This window comes from Anabrus simplex, chromosome 1, assembly GCF_040414725.1.
Source record: "Anabrus simplex isolate iqAnaSimp1 chromosome 1, ASM4041472v1, whole genome shotgun sequence".
NCBI classification, from domain to species: Eukaryota; Metazoa; Arthropoda; class Insecta; order Orthoptera; family Tettigoniidae; genus Anabrus; species Anabrus simplex.
The window spans coordinates 141,061,436-141,075,740 of NC_090265.1; the positions used below are offsets into that span (position 1 = coordinate 141,061,436).

Sequence of the window (14,305 nt, forward strand, 5' to 3'; positions counted from 1 at the left end):
AAGTACAACTGAACAGGTGTGTTTCGTTAGTTGTACCAAATACTATACTATGACAGTACGGTACCGGAAAGCTTGCAGTTTTCGGCGGGAAAGTTGATAGTGCTGCTAAACCGCTTTTCATGAGAGTTTAATCCTGATGTAAACAAATAGGCGGAGCACCTTGCCTATCCCTTTCGTGGCCAAATTATTTAAGAAATTAATTTTTGGGAACTAAACACATTTTTGTAGTGATGGAATGTCAAAGAATGAGAGACTATTTAAAAAAATTTCAAACACTGGAACTGTGAAAAAAATATGTGGGAACTATATATCCCAGTGGCTATATAGACATAGAATGCGAATATGTGCATTTATCTTATACCACGCAGAATAACTAATTTACACCGAATACAGCTGAAGCCATAATTTCAGGTAGAATATGGGTTGTACAAAGTGAAAGCCAAACGAATAATAGATCCACAATTGTATATTGGAAAGTTAATCTGAACAAATTTATTTGTCGTGAAACAAGCTACCAATACAAGTTATAAATCTCATTATAAAACCGTATTGGATTTCAGAATAAGAAGTCATTATATTAATAAAACCACTTCTTATACAAGCTACCAATACATTACATTTTACTTTTCATGGAATTTCTGGAACTCAGTAACATAGTAAGATGAAATAAAATAACAAAATAATTCTGGAGATGGGTAATCATGGCAATATGAAGAACTTATGTTCCTGTGTTTCACCTTTACATAAATCCTACTTATTTACCCATACTGAGACAAAATATGCTCAATCTATGTCTGAAGCACTACATAATAATTTTATGATAACGTAAATAGCTTAGAATTACTACTATCCATCTTTCTGGTGCAGAATATTTACTTCACTTCCCAAAAATGCGCGCTCCTGGCAGTCATAACACTACACACATGTAAACAAACACGTCCACCAACCTAAAAACAAATATACCCGAGCAGAATTTTTTCCTAGATTTTCTGATGTCCACACCAGGTAGCAGCACAAATCAAATGTAGGAATCAGGTCACCCAATGGCCCAATAGCGGAAAAATGTTAGTGGAAATTATATCACCCACTGGCCACGAAAGGGCTATGCACATGTGCATGGACGTACGTAGTTGATTGGAGAAGCAACCGTCGCACTCACTCACTCACTCGACTGTATGTGAGCTCGAAGGAAAGTAGTACGTTGCATTAATTTTATTTTATTTTGGAAGAGTACGTAATCAAATTAAAATATGGTTGTCATATATGCCGGCGTGGTGGAATACAGGAAGTTTTCTCGTAGTGAGGGAGCTAAGGATAATATGATGGCAAGCATAATTGGCATATAAGTCTCTGGTAAGACCCCAACTAGAGTATGGTTCCAGTGTATGGGACCCTCACCAGGATTACCTGATTCAAGAACTGGAAAAAATCCAAAGAAAAGCAGCTCGATTTGTTCTGGGCGATTTCCGACAAAAGAGTAGCGTTACAAAAATGTTGCAATGTTTGGGTTGGGAAGAACTGAGAGAAAGAAGAAGAGCTGCTCGACTAAGTGGTATGTTCCGGGCTGTCAGCGGAGAGATGGCGTGGAATGACATTAGTAGACGAATAAGTTTGAATGGCGTTTATAAAAGTAGGAAAGATCACAATATGAAGATAAAGTTGGAATTCAAGAGGACAAACTGGGGCAAATATTCATTTATAGGAAAGGGAGTTAGGGATTGGAATAACTTACCAAGAGAGATGTTCAATAAATTTCCAATTTCTTTGAAATCATTTAGGAAAAGGCTAGGAAAACAACAAATAGGGAATCTGCCACCTGGGCGACTGCCCTAAATGCAGATCAGTATTGATTGATGATTGATTGATGATTGATTGAAAGTCCCAAGCTGTACCAGCGTGGAGATAAGGTGTTGCATCTGGCAGCAGCAGCCAGTGTCAGTATTCATAGTGTGAGAAATGGATTAAGAGGTAGGACCATCGCGTGTAGTGAAGCACAAAAGAGGAAAATCGCTTAGAAATGACCATAGGCAGTGCATCGTGAATGTGTTCAATAAACTAAGTGAACAGAATCCAGGTTTAGTCGTTTATTCAGAAGTTCAGATCTTCGCACTGTTGTATGTGATGCGCAGCCCTGTACATCAGAACACGAGACGTTGACGAGGTGGAGGTCGGTACTACACGCTCAGCGAATCACAACTCTGTCTTTGGCGGAGGCGTGGACATACCATGTTTACATCAGGATTAAACTCTCGTGAAAAGACATATGCTTGCACGGTACGATGTGGCTAACTCTGGGATAGCATATTGCCACTTGAATGAGTCTTGGCGCCCTGGCGTGTTGTTTATAAATAAATCAGTGTGTGTCACTAGATAGTCTTACACTGCAGTGATATTCCAAAAAAATGCTATGCGCTGAACATATTACCCAGCATGATAACGACACGCGAACTGTTAAGAATCGCAAGTATTAACAGTCATGACCTCACATCAGTGTTGAGATTACCTTCTGATTAGCTATGCTAGTCTGATGCAGGTTTTTCTATGTGAAGCCAATGTGCGACGTGCGCATCTGTGATGATGATGATGATGATGATGATGATGATGATGGAGTCGGGAGAGGGTGAAACGTGGTGTCGGCACATAGCCTACGCCTGACGAATAATACCAAGGAGTCTGCTCAAATCTTAAAGTCTACGTCCGACGGACGAATCACTATGATTAGTGTCATATGCCCTCAATCTATATGAACAATGCGGAAAGATCTGGAACTGAATCCAGGATTTTGGCACGAATTCGAGTTTACAAGTCATTACTTTCATTGTTCGTTCGTATTGAAAATTGAAAATAGGTTGAACAATAAATGTATACCTTTTGTAAATTAAGTGAGACGAATTCTAGTGATTAGAAATTGTATATCACCATATCTCTTACCCCGATGGCCAACATTCTAAATGGTGAACATTTCGTTCCACCAACGGGACTCGAACTTACCACGTTGTCAGACCATATAGAATTGATGCTTTAACGATCATGGCCGCCAGACAGGCAGAGGTTTTTATCAGCGTGACGAAAGCCATGTATTGGACACATAGCGATCGTTTTAGCGACATGAGGGTAGTTGCAAGGAGAAGACGAAGAAAGGTCTATAATTATAACGAGAATTATAAACTGATGGATCGAATATCCCGTCACAATACCAATATAGTAATAGAATCGTATATATTCCTTGAGCTGAATATCAGATATTCTAGAATTAAAGCTGTCTATCGTGAACTGCAACATGAATTATCTTCTAATTCCACATCAGTAAAGCAAGTGAAGGTGAAGTATAATCTTGAGTAACAGCCACTAAAACAATGATTTACACGTTCCAAATAGCCGCTACTTCTGTAAGCACTACGACCTATAAAATTATACATATGGTTGCATTGTTATCGACCCGTATCAAATGGCATGAATCTAGCTTCTTTTTGTTACCAAAAACAACATTGTGACTGGTGTTTGTGTTCTGCAATTTCACGGAATAATTAACTTCCAACATGATTTCACGGTTACAAAATGACGTATAAATCACTAGCAGAATCAAAAACTCAGACTGAAACTAAAGAACACCCATAAACATTTATAACCTCTACATCAAGCTCTTTAAATATGTTCATGGCTAAGGAACATTGTTAGACAATGGTTGCAGCCATGACACAGGAATAATATAATATTTATATTCGTATGTTGCAAACGGAATATGCTTCAAAATATGCATGGCAAATTATCATTAAATGTAAGAACTGGTTGGAAATAAAATTATAATCGGAGGGGCAAAAGCCATAACAACAAAATACTTATAAAATACATGGAAGTGATACGCACTCCCTCTTGCAAAATAGGATGCCATCGTTTAAGACAGATCGTTGATAGGAATTTTACCAATTCAAAACAGCGCAGAAATAATCTCCAAATTACTGGTCCTTATTTTAAAACAGTATGGCTCCATGGCCAAATGGTTAGCATGCTGGTCTTTGGTCACAGCTGTCCCGGATTCGATTCCCGGTAGGGTCGGGAATTTTAACCATAATTTGTTAATTCCTCTGGCACAGGGACTGGGTGTATGTGCCGTCTTCATCATCATTTCATCCTCATCACGACGCGCAGGTCGCCTACGGCGTCAAATTAAAAGACCTGCACCAGGCCTCCTCGGAGGCCACACGCCATTATTATTATTATTATTATTATTATTATTATTATTATTAAAAACAAGCAACCTTGTAGTCTTGAGTGACTATCGATTGATCAGAGCCATAGTATTCGAACTGCAGCGACGCAATTTTTCGTTTCAAAAATACCACGTGCAATGGCCAGAATTCAATTCGCAACTGTCTTAGTGAGAAGCCAGTGACGATGCTACACGGCAATCACTGACCAGGTCCTTACTCCCTCATCAAAACGTAAAAGCAACGCCAATGCACAGTACTCGTGTTACTTCTTGAATCTGAATAACATGGAAAACATATCTCAAATCTATCGTTGTTCCTGAATTTTAGAGCTGATAGCTCCAGGTATTTATGTGAACAAAATCGATAATCTTAAAAAATATTTTATTTTCATTCATGCAATCAAATAGAGTGTCTAGCAAATTCCAAAGTTTCAGTATCTGCTAAGTTACATTTACAGTAATCAATTTCACCAGTCATTCGTAATATCTACTTTACCTTGCAACATAAAAAAGTATATAGTTCCTATCGCTGGCTGAACATGACGGGTTTTTTTAAATGTAGTACAACCATCATTTACGCCACAGTTAGGGCAACATTATTTTACTTAGAAGAGCATACACTGGGAATTGCAATCAAGACCTACTACTCAATCCGCTATAGCTTCAGACAACCGTTTGGGAATGACGGAAAAAGTAATTCTGGTACATGCCTTAGCAATACTTACACTTCTCACGGCGTAAAATCAAATTATATTTTAAATCAGTGGATCGGTCTAAATCTGATTTGAGGAGAGTATGTCAAATAGTTGTTACCATATACAATAAAAACTAATCAATATAAAGATGCAGTGTAAACCTTTGTAAAGAAGAGCAGAGATGACAGTTCGCGTATGTATGTATGTATGTATGTATGTATGTATGTATGTATGTATGTATGTATGTATGTATGTATGTATGTATGTATCGATACCATTAATATACACTAGCTAACAAAAAAAAAAAACTGAGTGGACTTTTGTACGGAAGAACCAACTGCAAACTTTGTATACCTCGTTCCGTAAAAATATATATGTACCTACATACTATATATTCGTCCAATGCACACTTTGCCAGTAAAATTGCACAGTCTCACTATTCATTATGATAGGAAAGTTACAAGCAGCATTTAGGACAATTTGTAGTGAATATTATCATTCAAACTCGTTTTTAAACAATAGAAGACCCTTTTATGGCAAAATGTAGGCTACATTAATTTCCGTGTATTAAATAGCGAAGAAATATCTGTGACAAAGAGATCCTTCCGTCATGCTTCTAATTCAAAGCCATGAAACGCTTTAAACCGATGAATTGCAATCACGCTGTAAGCTGTACAGAAGCTTATCAGAGGGACTAGCTGAGACCATGACATCACTGGGCGAGTTACAAGGGACAAGCGGCTACTGCATCATTACAGAAACAGGTTAGTTTCTAGTAAAAATCCCTGGAAATTAATTAACGAGATACTTCAAACAATAAATAGCAACAATAGAGATATTAAACTAAAAATTAATAATATAATCCCCAACCCCTGTGATATTTCAACAAAATTAAATGAATATTTTACTAGTATTGGTCAGGATCTAGCTTGTTAATTTGCCTACAACCAATACCAGTAATCCACACAGTTACCACACAGTTCCAAGAAATTATTTATTCTTGCATCCAGCTGACAACGAAGAACTAGCATGTATGATAAAAGAACTGAAAAATTCCAGTAGGTGCGATTGTTAAGGTTTAAGCAACACAATTCTCAAACAGTTATCAACCGAATTACTTCCATACATCACTGCATTTATTAACAAATTGTTAGTTGAAGGTACAGTTCCTCCATTGTTAAAAATTGCCGAATTTATACCCATTCATATGGGCTTAGAAAAATCAGACAAACAACTACAGACCGATCTCTACCGTTCCCATTTTAGCCAAAATATTAGAAAAAATTGTTAAAATAAGATTAAAATTCCTTCTTAAGAATAATTACTTTTATAAGTATCAATATGGTTTTATTCCAAATTCCAGCACATGCATTGCTGTTGAGGATATTATCATTAAACTGCAGGAAGCTCTTGATTCACGAAAATTAGCTTCTGGGTTAGTTATACACTTAAGAAAATCCTTTGACACAGTTGATCAAGAGATCATGATCAGAAAACTGGAAGAAGCAGGAGTAAAAGGTGTAGCGATAACCTGGTTTAAGGATTACCTCAGTAATCGATCACAGTTCGTTTCATATAAAAATGCAAAAAGTTTATCTCTTCCTATATCAATTCGAATTCCTCAGGGTTTAGTACTGGGTCCAATTTTATTTCAAATATGTTTGAATTACATAAGCTCCTTAAAATTACAAGGACATATCTCTTTTCGCAGATGATACAAATATTTTTTATGTTGGTAGTCCTGCTAAAGAACTTGGGGTGAAAATGCACTTGCTTATTACAAACTTGGCTTTCAAACAATAGCCTATCCATCAATCTTAGCAAGACCAAGTACATGATTTTTCACAAGCCCTCATGTGCAACTCCTCTTCATCTTACATTAACATTTTTCGATCATCCTTTACGAAGAGTACAATTTGCTAAATGTCTAGGTTTAAAATTAGATGAAATGCTTGACTGGAACGAGTAAGTTAAAATCATATGCAAAAAAAAAAAACCCTCCAGCAATTGGTGTGCTTCACAGACTAAGATATAAATTCAACCATACGTTTTTAAAATCTATTTATCGTGCTCTCATTTAGTACGTTTACATGCAGGATTCAGATCGATCTGAGTACACTTTCCGTATTGAAAACGCCATGTAAACGGAGACTCAGTTCGGATTGAGTCTCAAGGTCGATACGGTAAAATCTGGGATCGTATCGTACTCGGTTCGAATTGAGTTCCATGTAAACGCGGATCGTACTGAGATCGTATTGAAAACGGCTGCGCACACACTCCATGTTTGTTCTGGCTGGTTCTGACGGAATCGTCATCATCAAAGTTCTGTCGAAATAACAAATATAATAAGCCAGTAAATATATTTACCTGTATAAATGATCATCAACTGCAATCATATTATAAGACGGCCACCCCTTGCGATTAACAAAATCACGATAATCTTCTATTGGGGGTGAAATTGAAATGTGCGTTCCACCTAACACACCAGCTACATTTGGAATACCACACATACTTTCAAAACTGAAAGTTATCTCCTGGGCTTCTACTATTTATTTGTACTGTACTGCATTTGGCGTTTTTAAATTTTAGGAGGTGATATCGATTTTACTACAATTCTGCATCGTTCGTATACGTCGATGTTGCCTGGCGGATTCAATACGATACTCAACTACTGTACATGTAAACGGGGATCGTATTCAATACGGTAAGTGTACTCAAATCGATCTCAATCCCCATGTAAACGTACTAATTGAAAGTCACGTGACTTATATGATACATGTTTGGAAATGTTGCAATAAGGAACTCTTTGAGAAAGTTGCCATTTTACAACAAAGAGCACTAAAATACTTCATAATTTACCGCCCTTAACACATACGAATTATTTGTGTAAGAAATGCAGACTTCTACAACTCCACATGTTACGTGATAGAGCTTCAGCTATGATGGTATATAAAATTAAGCATAATTTGCTTCGTATAAACACTATCTGTATCATAAATTCTGACATCCACTCATGTAACACTCGAGGAGCAGAGAGAGTGCATAGCGAATTTGGAAAAACTAGTAAGTATGGTTGTAACTCCTATGGCTCTACTCTGTGAAGGTGTACAATGCTCTCCCTAAACATATACAACAGGCAACAACAATGTCAAAATTTAAACAATAAATAAATAATCAATGGACTAAAGAAATTGAGCAGTAAATTTTACAAACCAAGTAATGTTCAGTGGTCTTATATATTTGTAAGGGTTTCCTCTTCTCTAAGACTGTAACATATTTAGAAATAAGGTATTATTGTATTGTAAATATTTTGTAAATTCTGCCTATATTTAATCCTTGTATTGCACCGTTAAGAGCCACGGCTCAGGTGCCCTTTCTTGAGTAAATAAATAAATAAATAAATAAATAAATAAATAAATAAATAAAAAGTCATCCACTCGCCCAGACAGGCACAGGGAATAACCGGCAACTTGACCGAGACTTGCACTGTATTTATGCGAGAAATCCATTAATGGCTTAGAAATGTGTATGTAAAGACATCGATTTCAAACTATAGTCACCTAGCAACAGTTAAACATCCGTTTGCAGCTAATAGTACTTTTTCAAACACAACCACGTACTGTATGAAACAAAATCGTACATACAAAACAGTACATATTAGTAATTATGTGCAACAAAATCTGTATTTTTTTTTTAAAAACCTGTTGTACGCATAAAAATGTGATAAATATACCCACGACTATTATTATTATTATTATTATTATTATTATTATTATTATTATAGTGTTATGTGTTTTACATCATATGAACTACTTTTACGGTTTTCAGACACACCGAGGTGCTGGAAATTTGTCCCATAAGAGTTCAAATATCACCGGACTGAACCGGAATCGAACTCGCCAATTCGGCTCAAAAGGCCAGCACTTTTACCATCTGAGCCACTCAGCTCAGCAAGTATTAAAAGATATGAAGAAGATTAGATAAATTAAAGTATTATATTATTCCCACTAACATACTTCAACAATAATCACCAGCTAAATCTTGTAACTTAAAATCACTTTTACAACAGTGTCTACTCTGGCTGTTGACAAATACCGATCATTATTAATGTGTGTTTTAACATACATCATTAAAAATTAGAAGGCCGAAGACAATAAGCTCGACCCGCGCCATGACTTCTTGTGTTTATTAGAACTTCTTTCCCTTCCGCACAGTATTCTAAGATCCCAGTAGTATCTACATTTCCTAATTAATATCCGAAAAAGTCACAATTATTTAGATTGTTCTCTCATACGCTGGACAACCGTTGCTCCGATTACTCATGCAGATAAGTTGAATTCAACCGAGCACAAGCCGTTCTCAGTAGCAATGACTCACGTCGGCCGCTGTTTTCAACATTCTCCACGCCTCAAGCGTTACGAACAAGCATCGAATCGGATACCGGTCAGTGCCCGGGCTAAGACAATTGGTTTCTTCCTAGAATACGTTAGAAGACCAACAGAAAACCCTGTTTCTCGCACCTTTCAGCCAATAAACGCTTAGTCTTAAATAAAATCCACATTTTATAAAACGAGAGAAAGAAAAAGAAAGCAAAAGATATTTTTAAAAATATACTTTATTAATTGATTCAAACTACACATCTTTTCTACCAGTGGTTTAATGTCGCACCGACTTAAATAGCCTCTCTCCTTTTCCTTGTGTGCGATGATGAGATAGAAAAGAACAAGGCTTAGGAAGGAAACGACTATGGCCTTCATTCGGGGACAGTTGCAGAATTTCATAGAAACGAAAATGGCAAATCGATAGTGGGATTCGAATCCACTATTTTCCAAATGACAACTAACAACTACACAGGTCATCTAGATATCAAGATTTCAACACGTACGCAAATAATTCACGTTTTGCTACTAGCGAAGTGGAATAAACCTGAGAAACTTAATATTCAGGAAAGATACTGACATTTGCAGCGGTCCAAGTTAAAACCACTCGGTTTAGTTTTCTAGGTCCTATCATGCAGTATGTAATCGCTAACTTTGCAACAGTGTGGATGCTTGCAATACAAACATGGAATATAAAGAGTTACAATAATTTGTCTCAGCACACTACGGCATATCCCGTGAAAGAATCAAGCCTATTATTCAATGTGAAGAAAACTTATCCTTACTATCAGCCGGGCTGAGTGGCTCAGACGGTTGAAGCGCTGGCCTTCTGACCCCAACTTGGCAGGTTCGATCCTGGCTCAGTCCGGTGGTAGTTGAAGGTACTCAAATACGTCAGCCTCGTGTCGATGGATTTACTGGCACGTAAAAGAACTGCTGCGGGACTAAATTCCGCCACCTCGGCGTCTCCGAAAACCGTAAAATAGTTAGTGGGACGTAAAGCCAATAACACAATTTATTATTCATAGCCGTCACCTAAACAGACTAAAATACTCAAAGCGAATACAGGAACAAGAAGCTGCATTGGCCACAGTTTCCAGAAGCTGACAGGAACTTCCTCGACAGTTTCCTTCCATACCACAGACATACTGAACATACGATGACTACTACTATCAGTTTTACGATTAACTAAGAATTTTGTCCCAGGAAAGTTAAGGGTCAGTAGGTTGGTGCTCTACAATCTGACCCACTCAGGCCATTCACAGTCACAAGTAATTTTTTTTGAGTGTTCTAAGAAAAAAAATGAAACACGTAATGTTCCTCGTAGACATAAAGGTAATTAACCAATTCAACAAAAAACGCATACAAACTTTTCATATGTATAACGTGCTGTATTTAAAAAAACAAATAGTATTTCGGTTAAACTTCACTAACGGGGGCCAAACGAGAGGTTAGGAATCCGTGCAGAAACCATTGGTCTGGATTCGTTAGGTCCGACTGGTGACAGGACTTTTTTTTTTTTTGTTTTTGTTTTACGTCGCACCGACACAGATAGGTCTTATGGCGACGATGGGACAGGGAAGGGCTAGGAGTGGGAAGGAAGCGGCCGTGGCCTTAATTAAGGTACTGCCCTAGCGGTGACAGGACCATTGGGTTGGGCAAGCAAAGGGGGTCTGGAGGCGTTAGTCGCCAGATTAAAGTACTAGTATCCCCTGAGGAGACACCAGCGCATTCTACAATGGACAAACTTGAATAAATGGAATATCGCCTGGTTCCGTACTTCATGGGTTTACGTCGGGGACAGCACTTCGTGGTTTCATTATTTTCGCAGAATGTGGCAGCCCTGTGGACAGACATGATGCGAGCTCTATCGGAGACAACAGTAAACTGATCATCATTTTCCGGCTAATAAAGCCAGTAAGATAACAGAAAATGGCTATATTTCGCTGATTTACATTGCTTCCGTTTTAATTTTCCTATGTAAGTTAGAATGTTTCTAGGGGTCGATTGATGGGTCTCTGGCAAGAATAAAGGAAGGATCTCACCTCTCTGATACTTCAGGTATCGTCTCACGTGATTCTTACGTGATTTTCTTCTTCTCAAACATGCACATCCGCCAGTAAAGTATAACCTAGTCTTTCTCACAGTTGACATTTTAAGTTGGACACACGTATCCGTACACAAACAGAAAATTTGTCTTCCAGCTAAAAATAACGATGATTCCCTCTTCCCGGTACTTTGTAGGTCTGTCTGGTCTGTGAAAGACTTTAAACCGTTTTGGCTTGGAATCACAAGCTATCTTCTGGTCCATTACACCATTCATGCAGAAGTATGTTTCTCAGTTACGATTTTGTTGATATACGATGTTTCCTTACCCGTTTGTTTAGCTTTCTCCAGGGATGCTCAATCGGATTGAGATATGGAGACTGGGATGGAGTTTTAAAGCAATCAGAGTCGGATAATCTCTGCCGTATGTTTGGGATCGTTATCTCGCGGGAAGTAATTATAGGTCAATAAACCCAGTGTCGTATTTAGTTAGATGGATAACTAAATCTATCCATAACCAAATCCATCCTCATTTCTCTCAATGAAAACTACAGCAGGTGCTGCCTGGTGGCCAAGATCCTTAAGGAATCAAGTTTTTGACGCCGTGGTAAGCCGATTCGAGTCCCGTTGGTGGAGAAAAATCTTCCTTCAGAATGTTGGCCGGCAGCGTAAGAGAGGTGGTGGTATACAATTTCGAATTAATAAATTGCGTGCCATAAACCTGGATTCAATTCCAATCTCTCTGTAGTGTCCGTACGGAGTGAGGGCATATGACACTGCTGATTGTGATTCGTTCGTAGGATGGAGACGTTAAGCATTGAGAAGACCCTTTTTGTGTTACTCGACAGGAGTAGGCAATGTGATGACACCGGACTTCACTCTCATCGTCACCACCACCACCACCACCACCATCATCATCATCATCATCATCATCATCATCATCATACACGGACACGCAGGTCAACCATGGGAGCCAAATAGAGAGAGACCTGTATCAGGCGAGCCAAACATGTCATCGAACACACCCGGCACTAAAAGGCACACGCCAAATAAATATTATATAGTTACCTCTACACCAGAAGCAGCCATTCACCCCCCAGACCAGAACACCACCAACTACATGCTTAACAGTGGCTTTAAGATTCCGCATACCTAGTTTCAGTATTGGGCTTCCTCAAAAAAGAAAGAAAAAAAAAAGGCCTACATTATGGAAAATATTAAACTTACTCTCATCCGGGAATAACACTCTGTCCCAAAAGTTCGGTCCTTCCCTACATAGGCCTACTCCACTGCGAATGCTAGCCAGCTATTTTGATTCTTCTTCCTTACGTAGGATTTCTTTCTAGGTATACTGGCTCGGAATCCGGCATGATTGATACGCCGTCTCATTGTTCTTTATGTTCCTTTCCACACTGTTCGTGCACTTAAGCAGACACTGGGGAAGAAATCTGCCTATAAGTCAGTGTTTGTGGGTGACCCAATCTTTTGTTTGTTTATTAAGGTTTTAGTTTTTTAAAATCTCTGGATTACATTTTGCACAGCTGAATGTATTCTTCCAACGATGTAACGAAAAAGCTGCAAACTACTTTGGACTGGGAATAGTTGGGAGTACGGACACGAACAGATCGGAATGTTCCGAGCTGTCAATGGAGAGATGGCTTGGAATGACGTAAGTAGACGAATAAGCTTGAGTCGAGTTTTCAAAAGGAGGGAAGACCATAATATGACGATAAAGGTGTAATTCAAGATGACAAATTTGGACAAATACTCGTTTATAGGATCAAGCGAGTTGACCGTGCGGTTAGGGGCGCGCAGCTGTGAGCTTGTATTCGGGAGATAGTGGGTTCGAACCCTACTGTCGGAAGACGTGAAGGTGGTTTCCAATTTTCACACCAAGAAAATGCTGGGGCTGTACCATACTTATGGCCACGGACGCTTCCTTTCCACTCCTAGCCCTTTCCTATCCCATCGTCGCCATAAGACATGTCTGTGTCGGTGCGACGTAAAGTAGATTTAAAATAAAACGTTTATAGGAAGAGGAGTTAGGGAGTGAAATAATTTACCAAGGGAGATGTTAAATACATTTCCAACTTCTTTGATAGGCCTATCATTTAAGAAAAGACTAGGTAAAAAACCGATAGGGAATCTGCCACGTGGGCGACAGCTTTATATGCAGATCAATGGTGATTGATTGACTGATTGATTGATTGACTGATTGATTGATAGATTGATTGATCAATGTTTTCGATTTCAGAATATTATTTATTTTTATGATGTAGTGATACAATGATGTGCTTCGTTTCCATCGTCATTTCCTTTCCTTTGCGACCCATTTCAACGTTCTTCAGCCAACCAGTCACACAATACAACAAAATTTGTCGAGCAATAAGCAGCTTGAAGGCAACTGACTGTGGTAGGAAACTACTCTATACGTTCTTTCTCTATTCACTATCACGTGTACAAGTATTTCTGTCCTGGCATTAGTACACACTACGGGTTCATGTCGCGATGTTACAGAACAGGAAGGTCTCATATAAATAGTTGTTATAATGCACTATTATTAATGCTGTAACAGATCTTGTCTTTAAGGAATTAAACATTAACTCTTAACGTTGTAAAATCGATTTCATAATTGCTGTTACACTGTTCGAATACATATTTTCATATCTGTACATTCTGGGTACTACAGGCTGTTATTCGGACGATCAAGTAATAGTGTGGATTCTATCGGTATTTAATAGGCCTAATTCTTTAGCATACTTTTCAGTACGTTAATCCGCGTAGAGGGTACATACTGGGGACTTGTCATCAATACTAGTGTCCAGATCCATGGCTAAATGGTTGGCATGCTGGTCTTTGGTCACAGGGGCCTCGGGTTCGATTCCCGGCAGGGTCGGGAATTTTAACCATCATTGGTTAATTTCGCTGGCACTGGGGCTGGGTGTATGTGTCATCTTTACCATAATTTCATCCTC

The 14,305-nt window shown here is 38.4% G+C and overlaps 1 protein-coding gene across 5 annotated transcripts in view; it reads right to left on the reverse strand.

Moving 5' to 3' along the window:
* tgo (Aryl hydrocarbon receptor nuclear translocator homolog tgo) overlaps positions 1 to 14,305 on the reverse strand; it is a 778,633-nt gene that overhangs the window by 218,064 nt on the left and 546,264 nt on the right. The gene's annotated exons all lie outside the window — the stretch shown is intronic.